This window comes from Pteropus alecto, unplaced genomic scaffold (assembly GCF_000325575.1).
Source record: "Pteropus alecto unplaced genomic scaffold, ASM32557v1 scaffold171, whole genome shotgun sequence".
NCBI classification, from domain to species: Eukaryota; Metazoa; Chordata; class Mammalia; order Chiroptera; family Pteropodidae; genus Pteropus; species Pteropus alecto.
In genome coordinates, this window is record NW_006431925.1 from 5,882,254 (window position 1) to 5,901,080 (window position 18,827).

Below are 18,827 nucleotides of genomic sequence, written 5' to 3' on the forward strand. Positions count from 1 at the left end.
GCTCTTCCCGTTGCCTCACTTCTGCTCTGCTGATAGTGGTGCTCTCCAATCCTCTCCCCAACTAAGCCATCAGAATTCGCTCCTGGAATTCTGCCTGGAGTTTACCCCCATGTCCGAGAGTAAGGTTTTAGAGGGAGGTTCTGAGGTGAGGGCATCTTTGTGCCAGCTTCAGAGTTAGGCATTATGGGTTTGGGTCCTGATCCCACCATGTACTCGCTGTGGGAGCTTTGGACAGGTTCCATACTTTGTTGGTGGCTTAGTTTCCTCATCTATAAGTTGGGGATAATAATTATTTGTACTTCATAGGGTTGTAGTAAGGATTAAATGAGGTACTTAATGAAAAGTATTAGTACAACGCCCGGCACATTTTAAGTGCTTGATAAATGTTTTATATACCTCAATTTAGAAAATTTGCTGAATGTCTTATGGCCAATGGCAAGGCGTCCTCAGTGCCCCAGCTTCATCATCTCTTCTCAGAAGGAAAGCTTGAGAGGATTCAAGTGCCAGTTACAGTGGTGTGTCGAGAGCAGGCCCTTGATGATACATGCTGGGGTTCACTGCCTGTGGTGGTGGGGGGAGTGTGGAAGTGTACACCAACTTTATTTTGCATGGAAGGAAAGCTGTGAAAATAGGAAAAGATTCAGTTACTTGAATGTGGCTGCCTGGGACAGGAGAGGTCATAGCAGCTGAGCTAAGGAGAATGGGCCAACAAAGGGTGCTGCTGCCATCACCTGACCATTTTGTTGTTTCCACTGGCCTTACCCTCTTGCCACTAGCTCAGAAATTCTCTAATAGCATCAGAGCCCTATGATCCCTGGTTAAAAAAAAATACTGCTTTAAAAAGATCATGCTCCCCAGATTTAGGATTCGGAAGGAGTCTGGCAAGAGTGTGTTACAAGATGAGGGAGGTGAACGTCCAACACTGGGACCATGGGGTGGAGTTTGCATTTCTGTGGGGTGAGACGGAACATCTTTTTCTAGTCAGCTGAACCATGTATTTTTCTTAATTCGGATTCTTTCATTTAGTTAGAGAAGCAATGCCTGACCTATAGATACAGCTTTGTTTTCACAGCATATAAAGTCTATTTGCCATTTTTGGAAACTAAAGGAAAATGACTCTGGTCTCTGAAAAATTGTGGGGCAAAGCAAATTATACATATAAAAAATTAAGTGTCCGCTAAATAGTAATATTCATTATAGAGAGTGGATCCTGGTACAAGTAGGGCCACTTTGATTTCTTTTCCAGAGATCTTGGTTACCACAGGTTAGGAGTTGACTTTAGGAATTAAGTAGTAACTGCTTTTAAGGACCAGCAAAATACTTAGGTGCGCAATAAAAAAAATTCTCTTAAAGCAGCTTTAAAAAAATATATGTTATTTAACTGTTTATCAGAAATGATATATCACATCCTGGCCACAGAAATAGAACAGTGCTTTTTAATTAAAAACAAGATAGGCCTGTGTGTAAAGGTACTATGTTATTTCCTGTTCTAGTCTGAAAAGGTAGCTTAATTATCTTTCAGGGGCCTGTATTATTTTCTAGAATAACTATAATTTCTGAAACCTAAAATTTACCACATACTCTGTGGCTGAGACAATATCTGAATTTGGCTAATCTCAGCTTGCCTGGTGACAGTATAGAAGAGTTACATCACGTGATGTTTAACATATGCAAATTTACCACAGAATGGTGGCAAATAACATATAGCATCATTCTCACCTTCAGTTCTCCAAGATACAGAAATATCTTTGCTCTTGTCTTATTCAGATCTTCTTCTCTGATGTCCTGCTCTTGGGTCTACAGCTTTTCTTTCTCTTCATTGGAGAGTTTATTTTCCCCTACCCAGGCTTTTATTACCAACTGAGAAAAACTTGCAGTGTCTTTACCAACAGTAGCTGGAAGTTCATACTCTAGCTTTTTCCACTCCTACACTTCTCTGCACAAATATGTGAAAATGTGCCATATTAAGAGGTTTGCTTTCCTGCAAAGCGTGTTCTTTGGAACCAGCTCCTCCCTGACCTTTGGGCAATTGAGAGAAAAGCTGTATGGTCCATTTGGGCTCTGGTTGGGAAGAAACTTCTCAAGGGATTCTGACCTAAAGCCTCATCTTTATACAGAAGTCACTTTTTTTTTTGACACCCTTAGGCTACAACTGGAAGTGTCCACTAGAGCTGATGGGAGTCACCTGATGGGAATGGGAATCGCTCTTAACCCATTTCTGGGTGAGCTAAATTAACATAAATTAGTTTTCGAGCACTAATGACTTTGTCATGAGTCTTATACCCAAATATAGGTCAGCAAGTTTAGTAGCTTTCTGACTGTCAGCTATGCTGCTCTACTCATGCAATCTGTGAGTGAGCAAAGAGAGAGGGCGAGATAGAGAAGAAGAGAGAGAAAGAAGGAGAAGCATGGTGGAAGTGGGGATAGGGGTACAGAAGGAGGGCAGGGGGATGAGAGGGGAAAGATTGAGAAAGAGAGAGAATATCTATTTGATGGTAGGAAGAAGATAAAAAAAGAGGCTTTACTTTCTGTTGTATTACATTAATCTGTGATTTGGAAATTGGCCTTGTTACTCAGTGTCCTTGAAAATAAACATGATAGATGAATTTCAGCTACATTTTAAAAGATAGAAATATATATGCTAGGCTTTCAAAGATACTGCGGGGAGAATTTGGCTGTATTCCAGAATGTCATTAAAGAGCAGAAAATACATCTAGAATTCTAGCATGAGAATTGGAAAAGATCTCAATTTAGCTTTTCATTTCCCAGAATCAGAAACTGAAGTATAATGATTCTAAGTGACTTTGCTAGAGGTCACCAGCTGGTCAGAGGCAGAGCAGGGACTAGACATATTCTGACTTGCATTCTGTGGTCTTCCTACTGCACCCTAGACATATATGCCAGAAAACTGACGATATCTGAGAGACTCCAGAAAAAGAAGGATTGGTTAGAATCGAGTTTGGAATGAAGGCAGGAGAGGCTGACGTGTTCTGCAATAGGAACAAGGTTGAGGTAAAGCTTTGGAGCAAGGGGATTTCTTCTGACAGCCCATGATGGAGCAGGGTGGAGATCTTAGTCCTGGGGAGGAATTCGGTGAGAAAAGTCATTGTCTTCTGCAGGGAATAGACCTTTAGTCTAACCTTTACCTCATAATCACCAAAGGAATGGTAAGTGTATGTGTTTGATATCCTTCATATCTTGACTCTCCTGACTAAGAGGAGAGAGAGCTGGAGGGCACAAGGCATCTTGATAAGGGTGGTTGAGAAGGAACTACAGAGAAAGGAAATGTTAGAGGTGCCTGAGATTTATCTTATTGACTCTCCAGTGTTATCTAGCGTTGGTCCTTCGCCTGCTAGCTGTTGGCAGTTAAGTAGATTTTTCAGGCAAGTATATTTGTAGGGAGGGCAGCAGCTCCCACACAAAGACCTTAAAGAGGTGTTGTTATTGATTAACACCAACAAAAGTGTGATTTACAAAGTAAAATTCACTCATGTTTCAGACCTGAGAACAACCCATGTAAATATTTGGGAAACTTCCTTCCTGGCATCTGCCTATGCATATTTACATGTGTATACACACACATTTATTTTTATGCAAATGTGATCATACTATACATCTTGTTTTATGGTCTGCTTTATTTTAAATTTTAAATCACTGTTATTGAATCCAGGGATCAAAGAAGCAGATGACAACTAATCCTTCCTCAAACTTAAGTGTTACTTTTATTTTTTTAAATCAATTTTATTAATGTATAATTTATATAAATAAAATCCACTTGCTTTATTTTTATTTTATTTTATTTAATGTACTGTGATATTGGTGAAGTTCCAGGGAGGTAGCAGATAACAATTTCCGATCCTCAACCCTGGATTCGGTCAAGTCCAGTGTTTTATAAGCTATGTGTTTTTATAGGCTACACTTTCACTCAATATTAAAAGGAAACAAAAAGATAAAACCTTTTTGTTCCACCATGCTTGGTTTTAACGTTTTGGAAAGGTCCAATCTACTGCTAACTCGTCCATCTCTTTATGGCTAGTATTCTTTCCCAATTTCTAACTCTTAAAAGTTTAGCCTCATTTTCCCAGGATATCAGAGGTTTTGCATGACATCTTTCACTGCTTCAAAGCTAAGCTCTCTTGAAGTTCAGACCAGAATCCTTAGCACTTGGTGACAATTGCAATAATAGATGGGTAGAGCCACTGTAATTCAGTTTCTCTCCTTTCATCCTATTCTACACACAGATATCATATTCTTCCTTCTGAAGATCAGCCCTGACCATACCACCTCACAGATATTTGCTCAGGTTCCCCAGTGTCTACCCCAGTGATCTCCAGAGTAGAGTGTGTATACCTCAAGGGGTATGCAAGATTTCCATTTGTTGGGGAAAGAAAATATCAGAACCTCTATTACAGTTATTAGTTATTTTTCTAAATGAGAAAATGAAGCTTTATTAGTATTCTTCATACAAATTGACACAGATCCCCTTACTCAGTTTGTATGTTAGAAAGTACCACATCACATGCGTTATGTACAGGTTATCCTGGGGAAAGAAAGGGAGTTCCACTATGGGGTGAGGTTGACAATGGAGCTTTGACTCATCTTCTGTCATTTGGCTTATTGCAACTTACTGCTATTTACATGGCAAGTTAATTGTATTTATGGGTTATGTTATAAGCTTTTGTATTATTAATTTTTTTTCTTCTACCCTTTACTCCCTGCCTTTGGCAACCACTAATCTGTTCTTTGTATTTATGAGCTTGTTTTTTTTTGTTTCTTTGTTAGATTCCATATTATGAAAGAGATCATATGCTGTTTGTCTTCCTCTGACTTATTTCACTTATCGTAATGCCCTCGAGTTCCATTCATGTCACAAATGGCAAGATTTCATTCTTTTTTGGCTGAATAATATTCCACCATGTGTGTATATGCCACAATTTATCCATTCATCCATCAGTGGACACTTAGGTTGTTTCCATATTTCGGCTATGGCAAATCATGCTGCAGTGGACATGGGGGTGCACATATCTTTTTGAGTTAGTGTTTTTGTTTTCTCTGGATAAATCCCCGAAATACACTCATTTTAAATGTAAAGTTCAATGAGTTTTGACAACTATAAAGACTCTTACAATTAAATAATAAGAACACAAAGAACCCAATAAAAATGGGCTAAAGATTTGAAAAGACATGTTACACAGGAAGATTTTTTTCCATTTGTTTCCATCAGCTTTTGTGTCTTGTACTTTGAAACTCTATTAGGAATCTGAAACTGTATGATTGTTATATTGTCTTGAATTGACTCCTTTGTCATTATCATATGTCCCTATTGCTCCTTGGTATAATTCCTTGTTCTGAAGTTCACTTTGTTTGGTATTGAAATACTCTCCCTAGATATCTTATGGTATATTGTTTTTCATTCTTTTGCTTTTAACCTGAGTCTCCATATTTAAAGTGAGTGTCTTATAGATAGCATGTAGTTGGGTCTTTTTAAAAAAAATTCCAGCCTTTTAATTGAAGTGTTTAGCCAATATATATTTAATGTAATTATTGATGTGGTTGGATTTACTACCGTCATACTTGTTTTTTGTTTGTTCTATCTAGTGTTTGTTCCCTTTCCCCTACTTTCTTGCCTTCTTTTGGGTAGAATATATATATTAGTATAATTGTTTAGTATTATTTAGTAGTGAATGTTTATTATTTTATTTCCTATATATTTGCTATACTTTTTTATTGCTGTAAAGTTTACAATATGAATCTTTATCATCATAGTTTATCTTCAAATAGTATTTTACCACTTCATGTATAATATAAGAATCTAAAACTTTTAATTTCTCCCCTCCTGGTCTTTGTGCTATTGTTGTCGTATATTTACTTCCAAAAATGCTGTAAATCCTACAATACATTGTTATTATTTTGATTTAAACAATTATCTCTTAAAGACACTTTTAAATGGGAAAAATGTCATATATACATATATATGCACATATTTGCCATTTTTAATGCTCATCATTTCTTTGTGTGGATTAGATCCAGATTTCTTTTGTGTTATTTACTTTTTCCTGAAGAACTTCTTTTAACATCTCTTATAGCGCAAAGTTGCAGGTGATAAATTTTCTCAGCTTTTTTTTTCTTCTAAAAGAGAAATTATTTCTGAAAGATATTTTCACTGGTGGTAGAATTCTAGATTTTACAGGGTTTTTCTTTTAACATACCACAATTGTTATTTAGTTGTCTTCTGCCTTCCATAGTTTCTGACAAGAAGTGTATGATCATTTTTTACTTGTTCCTTTTTACAGAAAATATCTTTTTTCCCTCTGACTGCTTTTAAGATTATTTTTTAACATAAAGTTTCAGCAATTTGATTATGATGTGCCTTTGTGTGGTTTTCTTTGTGTTTATCCTGCTTGCATTTCATTGACTATCTGGGATTTGTGGGTATATGTTTTCCATAAGAGATAACATTTTCTGTCACATTTTCGATGGGATGTGGCCATTACGAATTTTACATTGTGTGTGCTGAATTTTGTTTTATCTCTTTAAAGAGTGTTCAGTGTCTTGTAGCAGAGGTTAGATGGCTTGCAAACCCTTTAAACATGTAAGAGCTTTATTCATAAGCTATTACAGAGCAGCCTTTACTTTATGGGTAGTTTTAGTTCTATTGCTAGGGTACGACTTGTCTGGAGTCTCTACTGAATACCCTGTATAGTCAAGGAAGTTTCTCTACTCTGACTAGTGGGAGTTAGGGTTCTCAGTTCTGTGTGAGCTTTGGGAATCATTTATCTTACATCTCTCTTTAATTGCTATTTCCTAGGAAGTTTGTTGGCCTTGAATGTTTTTATTCTATGCATTTACAAATTGTATTCAGCCAAAAACTCAAGGAGGCTCCCACTTATATTTTTGGAGCTTTTTCTCTTTATACTACCCTCCTCTCTGGTATTATGCCCTGTCAATTTAAGCTGTCATTCCCTCTATGAACACCCATTCTGTCTCCCTAATTTAACAAGACCACTAGCTCTCTTTGCATTCCCTCTCCCTACAGTGTGGTCTGTAGTTTGCCTCTAGGCAGAAATCTGGGTCTACAGTATGACTAATCTCATTTATTTTCCTTTTCCCAGGAAGCACAGTCATGTTGCTGTCTGTGACCCAATGGCTAAAAACCAGGCCTGAGACTAGGGTGAGGAGAGGTACAGGATACAAAATTTAAGAAGGCACTGACTCTCGGGGTTATGCAATTGTGGGATCAGCCTTTTAGAAAGGAGTGCTTTCTTAAATTTTGTGCCCTAACCACCTTTCTTGCTTCACCCTATTCTCAGCCTTGGTGAAAACAATTGTTTTATATATTTTATCCAGTTTTTTTGTTTATGGTGGGAGGGTAGTTCTAGACTCTGCTAACCCCTCATTGCCCAGAGCACAAGTCCCCTGTCATGTGCATATTTAATTCAATAATATGTCATGAACTTCATTTTACATCAGAGAATTTAAATATTCACCATCCTTTAAAATGATTGCCCTATATTCCATTGTGTGGATGAATCTGAAAAATTATGGAAAGTAAAACTCATTTCTTAAAATGTCTCATTTTCTGATATTAAAGTATTACTGAAAATGAAATATGTGAGTATACATTAAAAATTTCATTTAGAAATGTGTTTTGTATTGAGTATATTAACTAGGAAGAAAAATAGCAGTTGGTTTTTCTGTGTACTTCTTGATTTGTTACCTGGATGTATTTGTTCATCTGGAATAGTGACCTGTAAATAAAACCTGTCACTGTGGCAATGTTCAGCGTTGTGTTTCTGGAGCTCGGGGTGCCCTTAATGGTGAATCGAAACCAGATTTTTAAGAGACCGACAAGACATAAAAATTACCATCTTTAGGATGTTACTTAGCTGTTTTTCTTTCTCATTAAAAATTTTTTAAACAGAGCGAAAGGTGAAATAAAAATATTAAAGTTAAGTTATATCTAGTATTTAAAATATAAATGGAGAATAGACTGTATGATATATGTTCTCTTTTCAGTTTAACAACAAACTAGGTGTCCAAAAATCATAGTTTGTTCTAACATTTCAGACTATAGAAATATTGTTCTCTTTTAACTATTGTTTGGAACTTTTATGATGCCTTTTAATTCCTGAGTGAGATGTAGAAACTTTATCATTATCATTATTATTAGAAATTATGTAAAACCAATAAAACTACCAGCAGGATATACAGGAAACTGATAAAACATTGATTTGTTGGAATAGTATGATTGGGGTAGTATTTTATTTTTTCCCATTTTATCCGTTATTTTTTTTAAGACTTTATTTTTTTTTTAGAGCAGTTTAAGTTTCCCAACAAAATTGAGAAGGTACAGTGATTTCCCATATACCCTCTTCCCCACACATTCATAGTTTCCCTCATTATCAACAACTCCCACCAGAGTGGCACATTTGTTATAACTGTTGAACCTACAATGACACTTGTCATTGCCCATAGCTTACATTAGAGTTCATTGTTGATGACATGTATCCATCATCATAGTATTATACAGAGAATTTTCACTGCCCTAAAAATTCTCTATGCTCTGTCTATTCATCCACCCCCAACCCTTAAACCCCTGATCCTTTTACTGTCTACACAGTTTTGCCTTTTTCAGAATGTCATATAGTTGGTATCCCTCCCCAACCCTTAAACCCCTGATCCTTTTACTGTCTTCACAGTTTTGCCTTTTTCAGAATGTCATATAGCTGGAATCGTATAGCATGCAGCCTTTTCAGATTGGCTACTTTCACTTTGTAATATGCATTTCAGTTTCCTCTATATCTTTTTATGGCTTAATAGCTTATTTATTTTTAACATTGAAAATATTCCACTATTTGGATGTACCACAGTTTGTTTATCCATTCCCCCACTGAAGGACATCTTGGTTGCTTCCAGGTTTTGGCAAATGTGAGCAAAGCTGCTATAAACATCCTTTATAAGTTTTCATGAGGACATAAATTTTCAACTCCTTTGGGTAAATACCAACTTTTGCCCATTTTTAAATTAGGTTATTTGTCTTTTTATTATTGAATTATAAGGATGACCAATTGATTTATTTTTATTTTGGCTGCTTGTATTTTTGATGTTATATCTGAGAAACTACTGCCTAATCCACGGTCATAAAAGATTTATTCTTTTGTTTTCTTTTAACAGTTTTATAGTTTTAACCCCTATACTTAGGTCCTATATCCATTTTGAGCTAATTTTTGTAGATGATATTAGGTATTGGTCCAACTTCCTTTTTTTTTCATGTGAGTATCCAATTGTTCTAATACCATTTGTTGATAAGACTGTTCTTTCTCCACTGAATCATCTTGGTAGCCTTGTCAAAAATTCTGTTTCATTGATCTACATGTTTATTCTTATGCCAGTACCACAGTCTTTATGACTGTACTTTAAGTTTCAAAATAGGTTAAATGTGACTCTTGCAACTTTGTTCTTTTTCACCAACGTTGTTTTGACTATTCTGGGTCCCTTGAATATTCATGTGAAATTTAAGATCAACTTGTTAATTTCTACAAAAAAGTCAGTTGGGTTTTTTTTTTTAAATTAAGTTTATTGGGGTAACATTGTTTAATACAATTATATAATTTTCAGGTGTACATTATAATTTGACATCTGTATATTCTATTGTGTGTTTACCACCCAATGTCCAGTTTCCTTCAGCTACCATATATTTGATCCCCTTTACCCACTTCACCCTCCCTCTGCTCCACTATATTTGACCCCTTTTTCCCCATCTACCTCTCCCGTCCTCCCCTAGTGCCTACACTCTGGTAACCACTAGTCCATTGTCCATGTCTCTGAGTCTCTGTCCTATTCATTTGTTGCTTTTAGGTTTATATCCCACATATAAATGATGTCATGTGATTTTCTACTTCTTCAGTCTGGCTTATTTCGCTTAGCATGATTATCTCGAGGTCCATCCATGTTGTTGCAAATGGCAGTATTTCATCTCTTCTTATGGCTGAGTAATTTTCCATAGTATATATGTGCCACAGCTTTCAGTTAGGATTTTGATATTTTGTTGAATACGTAGAACAATTTGGAGAATACTGCCATCTTAACAACAGCAAGTCTTTCAATTCATAAACAGGGATATCTTCCCATTTATTTAAGTTTTTTAAAAATCTTTCAAAGATATTTTGTAATTTTTAATGTATGTTGTACACTTTTTTCTTGTTTAGTCTTAAATATTTGATGTCTTAAATATTAGTCTTAAATATTCTTTCTGATGCTATTTTAAATGGAATTGTTTTCTTAATTTCATTTTTAGATTATTGCAAATATGTAGAAACTCAATTTATTTTTTATATTGATTTTGTATCCTGTGACCCTGTCAAACTCTATTATTTCTAATAGTATTGTGGTAGACTTCTTAAGATGTTTATATATCTTAAAATCATGTCATCTGTGAATAGAGATAGTTTTATTTATTTCTTTCCAATCTGGGTGCTTTTAAAATTTCTTCTTGTTGCCTAAGTGCCCTGGCTAAACCTCCAGTATAATATTGAATAGAATTGGTGGAGATGGACATTCTTGTCTCGTTCCTGATCTTAGGCAAGCAGTTTTCAGTATTTCACCATTAAATATAACGTTAGCTGTGGGTTTTCATATATGCCCTTTATTAGGCTGAGCAAATTTCCTTCTATTCCTAGTTGATTGAGTTTTTTTATCATGCAAGAGTGTTGGATTTTGTCCAATATTTTTTCTGTATCTATTGAAATGGTCATATGATTTCATCCTTTATTCTATTATTATTTTAACGATTATTCTATTAATATGGGGCATTACATTGACTGATTTTTGTATGTTGAACCAACCTTACATTCCTGAAATAAATCCCACTTGGTGATAGTATATACTCCTTTCATATGTTGCTGAATTCAGTTTTAATATTTTCTTAAAGATTTTTGCATTCATAAGAGATATTGATCTCTAAGATTTAAACGATGCAACATAATTCACCAAATACTTCTTCAAGTTCAGAGACAGTAAATACTACTTTTTCAATGGTCTTCCCATGAATCTCTAGGAATCTCCTTATAGTGCAAAGTGCTGCGTGTGGTGCATCCTCTAAAAGATAACCTCGTTTTGTAGAATTGATGACACAGAATCCAACAGAAGACATTGACTACTCTTTTGCCAGTGAAGTACATTTCCATAGTAGTTATACAGGGAACTCTCAGCTGTCATGCGATAGTGGCTTTTGTATTTAGGTCTCACTGTGTGAACCAGTCAGCTAGACGAAATCCTTTTATGAATTTTGCTTCACTTGTCTAGCAGGGTTTAAATTTCTGGAGGTCCTGTTTCAAATCAGGCCCTGCAAGCATGAAGATACTTTTTTACACAGGATTCTTATCTGTAAGACTTTTGCTGCTGATATTCACAATGGCTATATAATTCAGTAATGCCACATCTTTTTTCCATTAATGTCCTTATAAAGAAAAGGTGATCTAATAGTATCTTTCTGAAATGTTTCAGCTGTAGCATCAGAAGCATTTAATTCATCTTCATACCAGTCACCCCAGTTTGGTAGTATATCCACATCTGCACACTAGGAAGGTACACTTAAGGAATCCATGGAATGGGAACTTCACCTTGTTTTTTCTCAAATTCCTTAGCAATTCGATATTCACTGGAGACTTTAGAGCACTTGGTCAGTCCCATCCTGGTGGCAGGCGGGGAGGGTTAATCTCCTTGTAGAAAGCTGCTGAGTTATTTGGCATTCCCAAATAACTCTTCCAGGAGCTTGGCAGGTAAGCTGTCCATTGTTTTTTAATGTAGTTATCATACTTTTAGAGTAGAAAAGGACACTTCTGTATCAAAATTCCATGTAATAACAAAATATTAGCAAATCTAATTTAATGATGTATAAAAAGAATTATACACCATGACCAAATGGGATTTTTCTCAGGTATGCAAAGCTGATTCAACATTAGAAGATCAATTAATGTAATCCGTCACATTAACAGGCTAAAGAAGAAAAATCACATGATGACATGATCATATCAGTAAATGCAGAAAATATATTTGACAAAATCCAACACTCATTCACAGTAAAAACTCTCAGCAAACTAGGAATAGATGGTAACTTCCACAATTTGATAAAGAACATCTGTAAAAAACCTACACCCACAACATACTTAATGGTGATGAACTAGAAGCTTTCCGGCTAAGAAACAAGGCAATGATGTCCCCTCCCACCACTCCTTTTCAGCATTCTACTGGAAGTCCTAGCTAATGCAATAAGACAAGAATAGGATATAAGACATATGTTGATTGGAAAGGAAGAAATAGAACTATCTTTGTTTATGGATGACATGGTTATCTGTGTAGAAAATCTGAAATAGAATCTTGGATTGAATAAATGATTATAGCAAGGTTGCAGGATACAAAGTTAATATGCAAAAGCCAATAACTTTCCTATATAATAGCAATTAACAAGTGGAATTTGAAATTAGAAACACAATACTATTTATATTAAACATCCCGCAAATGAAATACTTACATGCAAATTTAGCAAAATATGTGTAAGATCTGTAGGTGGAAAATCACAAAACTGTGATGAAAGAAACCAAAGAAGAATTAATGGAGGGGTATTTTATGTTCATGGCTAGGAGGACCTAATATTGTCAAGATGCCATTCCTTTCCAACTTGATCTGTAGGTTCAACATAATCCCAATTAAAATCCCAGCCAGTGATTGTGCAGGTATTGACAAACTGATTCTGAAGTTTATATGGAGAGGCAAAAGACCGAAAACAATACTGAAGGAGAAGAACAAAGTTTGAGGACAGACACTACTCGACTTCAAAAACTATTAGAAAGCTTCAGTAATCAGACACTGTGTATTGGTAAAAGAATAAACAAATAAGCCAGTGGAATAGAATAGAGAGTCCAGAAATAGAACCACACAAGTGTAGTTAGCTGATCTTTGACAAAGGAGCAAATATAATATGATGGCGTGAAGACAGTCTTTTCAACAAATGGTGCTGAAACAACTGGACATTCACATGCGAAAAATAAATCTAGACACAGACCTTACACTCTTTACAAAAACTAACTCAAAATGGATCATAAACCTAAATGTAAAGTACAAAACTATAAAACTCCTATATAGGAGAAAATGTAGATAACCTTGGGTACGGTGATGACTTTTTGGATACAACACCAAAGGCACAATACATGAAAGCGGGAATTGATAAGTTGAACTTATGCATGAAAGAAGGAATTGATAAGCTGCCAAGATATGTGATACAAAGCATTATTGTACTTGCTAGCACTGACAAGTGAGGAATAGGTCACTCAGCAGGCAGGTGTCTTTGCAGACTCCTCCAGAAGAGTTGCAAAAGAGACCTGCACCTTCAAGTATTCTATAGACCAGTGCCAGTAGGACACTAACCAAGAGAAAGTAAAAAAGAGGTGATTAAGGGAATATGAAGACATGCAGGTTTTGTGTATTAATGCATCAAGGGAAAACGAGTGAGAAAAATATAGGAAGACATGGCAGTGGCATCAAAAATTTAAGAAGGGCAGTAGGTGAATATATCAAGATCCTGGACCCATAATGGAACAAGGGCATTCATTCTGAAGTTAGACCAGAATTGAAATCCATGTTCCATTATGTAGCAGCTGTGTCATCCTGAGGGAATTAAATCATCTTGCTAGGCCATATTTGCCTCTGAAAATGATGTGAAATATCACTTCACAGTATAGTTTTGAGAAATAAATATATTAACTTAATGAAATTCTTGGCACTCTATGTATATTGCTTCCCTCTGTTCCAATTCTGTTATTTTAATTTCACAGAAGCCTATCACGCCAGTTCTTCCCCAGCATTTGTTTCTAGGGTGATTGGAGCTTAGGAAAGGAAAGATTCAGTGTTGTTCCTCAACTTTATTTGGAAATGACTCAATACATTTGAATTCTATAGCATCTTCTATACTCAGCATGACTAAAGGGAAATCTTCCAATCTTACCATTTTATAGAATTAAAAAACCCAGCATGTCTGCCTCCTTTTGAAAACTGAGTCATTTATTCTCAGATTACTTTCTTTAGATCCCATTTTACAATCTCTGACAGGTTTTTTTTTTTTTTTTGCCTTTTATTAAAAAGGTTACTTAATTAACTTATTTGTGAACTTTTCTCTGATTGTAAGACCATGAGTAACATAGCTAAATGTGATTCAAAGCTATAACATTCGATGTTTACTGCTCCTGGAAAGTGCAACTGCAGTTTCATCATCAGTGAAGATGGTTTTTCTTAATAGTTGAGCATGAGGTTCAGGACTGTCAAAGATAGCTAACTCTACTAGGTAGCCACTTGCAACTGCTGTGGAGTCTTATTACTGCATAAAATCTATTTTCATTTATTCTTGATTTTTACTTGCATTATATGTTATTTCTTATTTTCAGTGGTTAGCTAATTTTTTTTCCTTCTACTTTTTATTTGTTGCTCAGTAGTTTGACACTCATTGGTTATTTCTCATGTCTTTTCATTTTCATTTTGGAGATGGAAGTCTTTTAAAAGGAAAATGGCATTATGGAGAATATCTAGAGCTACATTCTGAACAGGGGCACTGTCATCCCCCACCAGGGAGTGAAAATTCGTTCTTGGAGGGTAAAAAAATCCTACATTAATAAAGAATACATATAGTACATGTATAATATATCTATGGTGGTAAAATTTTATGAGGAGCAATTACAAAAATAATATGTCTAAAACAGCATCTGAAGGGTTGATAATGAAAAAATGTTGAGGAATACTGGCATAGAAATATAATTTTAAGATGTAAAACTAGGGTGTGAACTGAGGAATTCAGAATAACTGACTGTTAACACTGCATTATCTACGTTTATGACCATTAGACCATGGAAAAAGCTGACTATGTGGAAGTTTAATTGTCATATATAGTCTTCATTCTGTTTCTAGCATATTAAAGTTTCTTTTTTTCTTTCCAGCCTGTTGGTTCTTGTGGTTATATTTCATTGTTTTCCATTGATGATTAAATTATATATTAACAAGATCAGAATTAGGGTCCACTGAGTTGTTGGAGTAAAGTTTGGAGTATAGAATTATCTGTTATGTTACATTCTACCACAAATGAGTGCTCACTGCTTTTAGCTTATTTTTCTGGCCTATAATATTTTATTAGTTTATATTTTATTAGTTTAAAAACAAATCAAAATCCAGAACCATTGGTTAAGTAATATTCATAACAAATGCAAATTTTCTGGTGTCCCTAACCATTCTATTGGGGAGTACTCTCTCTATTTGAATTCCCGGGGCACTTTTTATATCACTTTCCTGGCATATAGCCTTGCTTTATAGTCTTTTCCTTAGTTCTCTTTTACTGCACTTCTTATCTTGTTAGCTGCAGAGTGTTTTATAGTCTATAGTTACTGGGATTCAGAAGGTGCTCAATAAATATTCATTAATACTTCATTAATTTACCAGATAGTTAAAATATAGCTCAAAAGAGACATACCAGAAATGATAATGTAATTTAATATCTATGTGGAATATTTTTCTAGGTGAGATGCTTTGTTATAGATGAGTGAGAAACTGTTTTATGCAAGAAAAGAAGAAATCCTGCCAGATTTAGGCATGCTTATCTGTGCAATTGGTGTTTTTGTTTGTTTGTTTGTTTTTTAAGCCTACAGCACCCAGTCTTCCTAGGTGGTCTCCCATCCAAGTACTAACCGGGCCCAAACCTGCTTAGCTTTTGAGATCAGAAGGGATCGAGCATGTTCAGGGTGGCATGGCCATAGACCAATTAATGTTTTAAGAAACATTTTCCTCTAGGAAATATTAGTTTAACTATTCTAGATTTGAACAACCTGTCATATAATTTCCTCCATGTTTCTGAAGAACATTTTATCAATAAACCAAAGACTTAAAAATAAATTATAATCTTGAGCTGATATAGAATGGTTTCCTTGATATAGTAAGTTAAAAAGGCAAACTGTAAATGACTATCAATATCAGGGTACCTTTCATATAAGAAACACAGGCAATTAAGAAAATACTTATTTGTGAAAAAGATAAACAAACCAGAAACAAATAAGACGGTTATATAGAGTGTGTGGGAGGGAAAAAAGTATATGTGGTCGGGGAGAGAATGGAAATAGAATAGAAGAGATAAAGAGGGAGTAACTCTTCTCTAAATGCCTTTCATATAATGCTGTATTTTAGAACCATGTTAATGTTTCACTAACTCAAAAATCCATCTAGGATATGGGGAAACCCAACATAGAATACAAATAGTAACAACTGAAACTAGCTATAACACCTGAATAGCATAACCACAGTGAATGGGATGGAGAAGGAAAGAGTTAACCTAAGCAACTTTGGAAAACAGTGTTTGACTATAATAAGTACTGCACATAAAATAATGTTCTCTGGTTAAAAGCTTATTTTTTCACATGGGTGTGGATTAGCAAATTTGAAATGATTTTATGTGTATTCTAGAGCAAATAAGTAAATGCACTGTAGAGAATAAAAGCCAACTCTCTCACTGTCAGAGAAAGGAAGTACAAATAAGGAAAGAGGGAAGGCTAGAATGATCCCTGTGGTAGATTGGAATTGGAAGTGTCAATATGAACTAATGGTTTTAATATGTAAACAAAGATATATAGAATTCGATATAGTTGTTTGTGTATGCATGACTTAATATGCATACATATATTTCCTAGTTCTGTACCTGCAAAAGGCCTAGCAGTAAAAACCCAGTAGCCATGAGTACTACTAGCTCAGATCTTGGTTTCTAAATATCTTCCTCAAATAAAAGGAACTTTAGTTCCTCAGAGAAATGGATGATTCCAGGGCTGAGACAGAGAAAGTATAAGAAGAGCCTGGAGCATGTTATTATGTCAAAAAGTAATGATGTGCTCAAGAAATGATTGAGACATGTCAAGAGAATATAGGAGCCAACTTGAAGGAGCTACCACTAGCCAAATTGAAAACAATTTGAACAATGAAACGAGTAATGATAATAATGGATAATTGATTGAATAAAATAAATATCCAAGAGTTCATTGTATTAAATTTAATAAATAAAAGATGATGTAGAAGGTAGAGGCTATGCATGCCTCCTCTTGCGACCACACCAAAATTATCATGAAACTACAGAGCAACCAGCACGCAGAGTCACACTCCTCTTAAAACCCAGCCTTACTTGCTGACAGAGTCACTCATTCTGAGCTCCACCACTGGAGCAGCTGTTCGAGGGGAGCCAAGGACATATGGGAAGGTGCTGAATTGTCAGGCTTCAGGGCGATGGCTGGAGGGGTGGCTTTCTCCTGTACAGAAATGTTGGTAGTATTCATTGTTCCTTTGTTGAGCCCTACCCACTCCCAGCCTGCGGACACAAGAGCTGCTGTTGCTAAGTCGCCATCAGCCTGGATAACACAGGTCACTCCACCCAGGTGATTCTCTGAGACTCTGCTTCTCCCAACTTCTGGGCCCACCCAAGACGCTTCCAGTGGTTTACTCCATACAAATGAGCTGTCTTGGCTTCTGCTGCAAACTTTCCAAAAATCTCAAAGGCTTACCAAACTTAAAGAAGCAGTATCTAGCCTCAGCATGCACTGTATCTCTTGCTGAGCAGCCCCAAACCCTGCACCAGTGGCACCTGGCCTCAGTTTCTGACTCGGAATCTCAAAACACCTATAAGCCCAGGACAGGTGGCAGCCATATGTGGATTGCTTGGTGACTCTTACCAGGTGGCCCCAGAGATGCACAGACTGTAGCAGAACTTGGCCTGCAGCTGGTCTCCTCCCAAATCTGTGCCACAGGGCCCCACAGCATACCTACTACATAAAGCCACTCTACTAAGACCAGGATACTTAGAAACCTGACCTAATAAATAGAAACAGAAATAAGGAGGCAGCCAAACTGAGGAGATAAAGAAGAAACATGTCCCACATGAAAGAGCAGAACAAAACTCCAGAAAAATAATTCAATAAAATGGAGATAAGTGATCTACTAGATGTGGATTTCAAAACACTGGTTATAAGGATGCTCAATGAATTTAGGGGAAGAGTAGATGAACTCAGTGAGAACTTTAACAAAGAGATAGAAAACATAAAAATGGAGATGGAAAGCATAAAAGGGAACTAGTCAGAAATGAAGAATACCATAACTGAAATGAAGAGTATATTAGAGGGAATTAATAGAGTGGATGAAGTGGAGGATCAAATCAGTGATATATAGGATGGGATAGCTGAAGACATCCAATCAGAATAGCAACAAGAAAAAAGAATCCAAAAAAATGAAGATAATATTAAGGAGCCTCTGGGACAATATCAAGCATACCAATATTTGCATAATAGTGGCACCAAAAGGAAAAGGGAGAGAGCAAGAAATTGGAAACCTATTTGAAGAAATGATGGAAAATTTCCCTAGGAAGTTCAGAGAGTCCCAAACAAGATGAACCCAAAAAGGCCCACACAAAGACACATCATGATTAAAATGCCAAAGGTTAAAAACAAAGAGAGAATCTTAAAAGCAGCAAGAGAAAAGCAATTAGTTACCTTCAAGGAGCTTCCATAAGACTGTCAGCTGATTTCTCAACAGAAAATTTATAGGCCAGGAAGGTTTGGCACAAAATATTCAAAGTGATGAAAACCCAGGACCTACAACCAAGATTACTCTACCCAGCAAAGCTATCATTTAGAATCGGAGGACAGCTAAAGAGTTTCTCTGACAAGAAAAAGCTAAAAGAGTTCATCACTACCAAGCCTGTATTACAGGAAATGTTGGACTTCTTTAAGAAGAAGAAAAACTTATGTATCAAAAATATG

General features: G+C 35.8%; 1 protein-coding gene and 1 pseudogene across 1 annotated transcript in view; one reads left to right on the forward strand and one right to left on the reverse strand.

Annotated features, from left to right (window-relative positions):
* AKAP6 (A-kinase anchoring protein 6) overlaps positions 1-18,827 on the forward strand; it is a 420,713-nt gene that overhangs the window by 40,174 nt on the left and 361,712 nt on the right. The gene's annotated exons all lie outside the window — the stretch shown is intronic.
* LOC112475551 lies at positions 15,678-15,796 on the reverse strand (annotated as a pseudogene).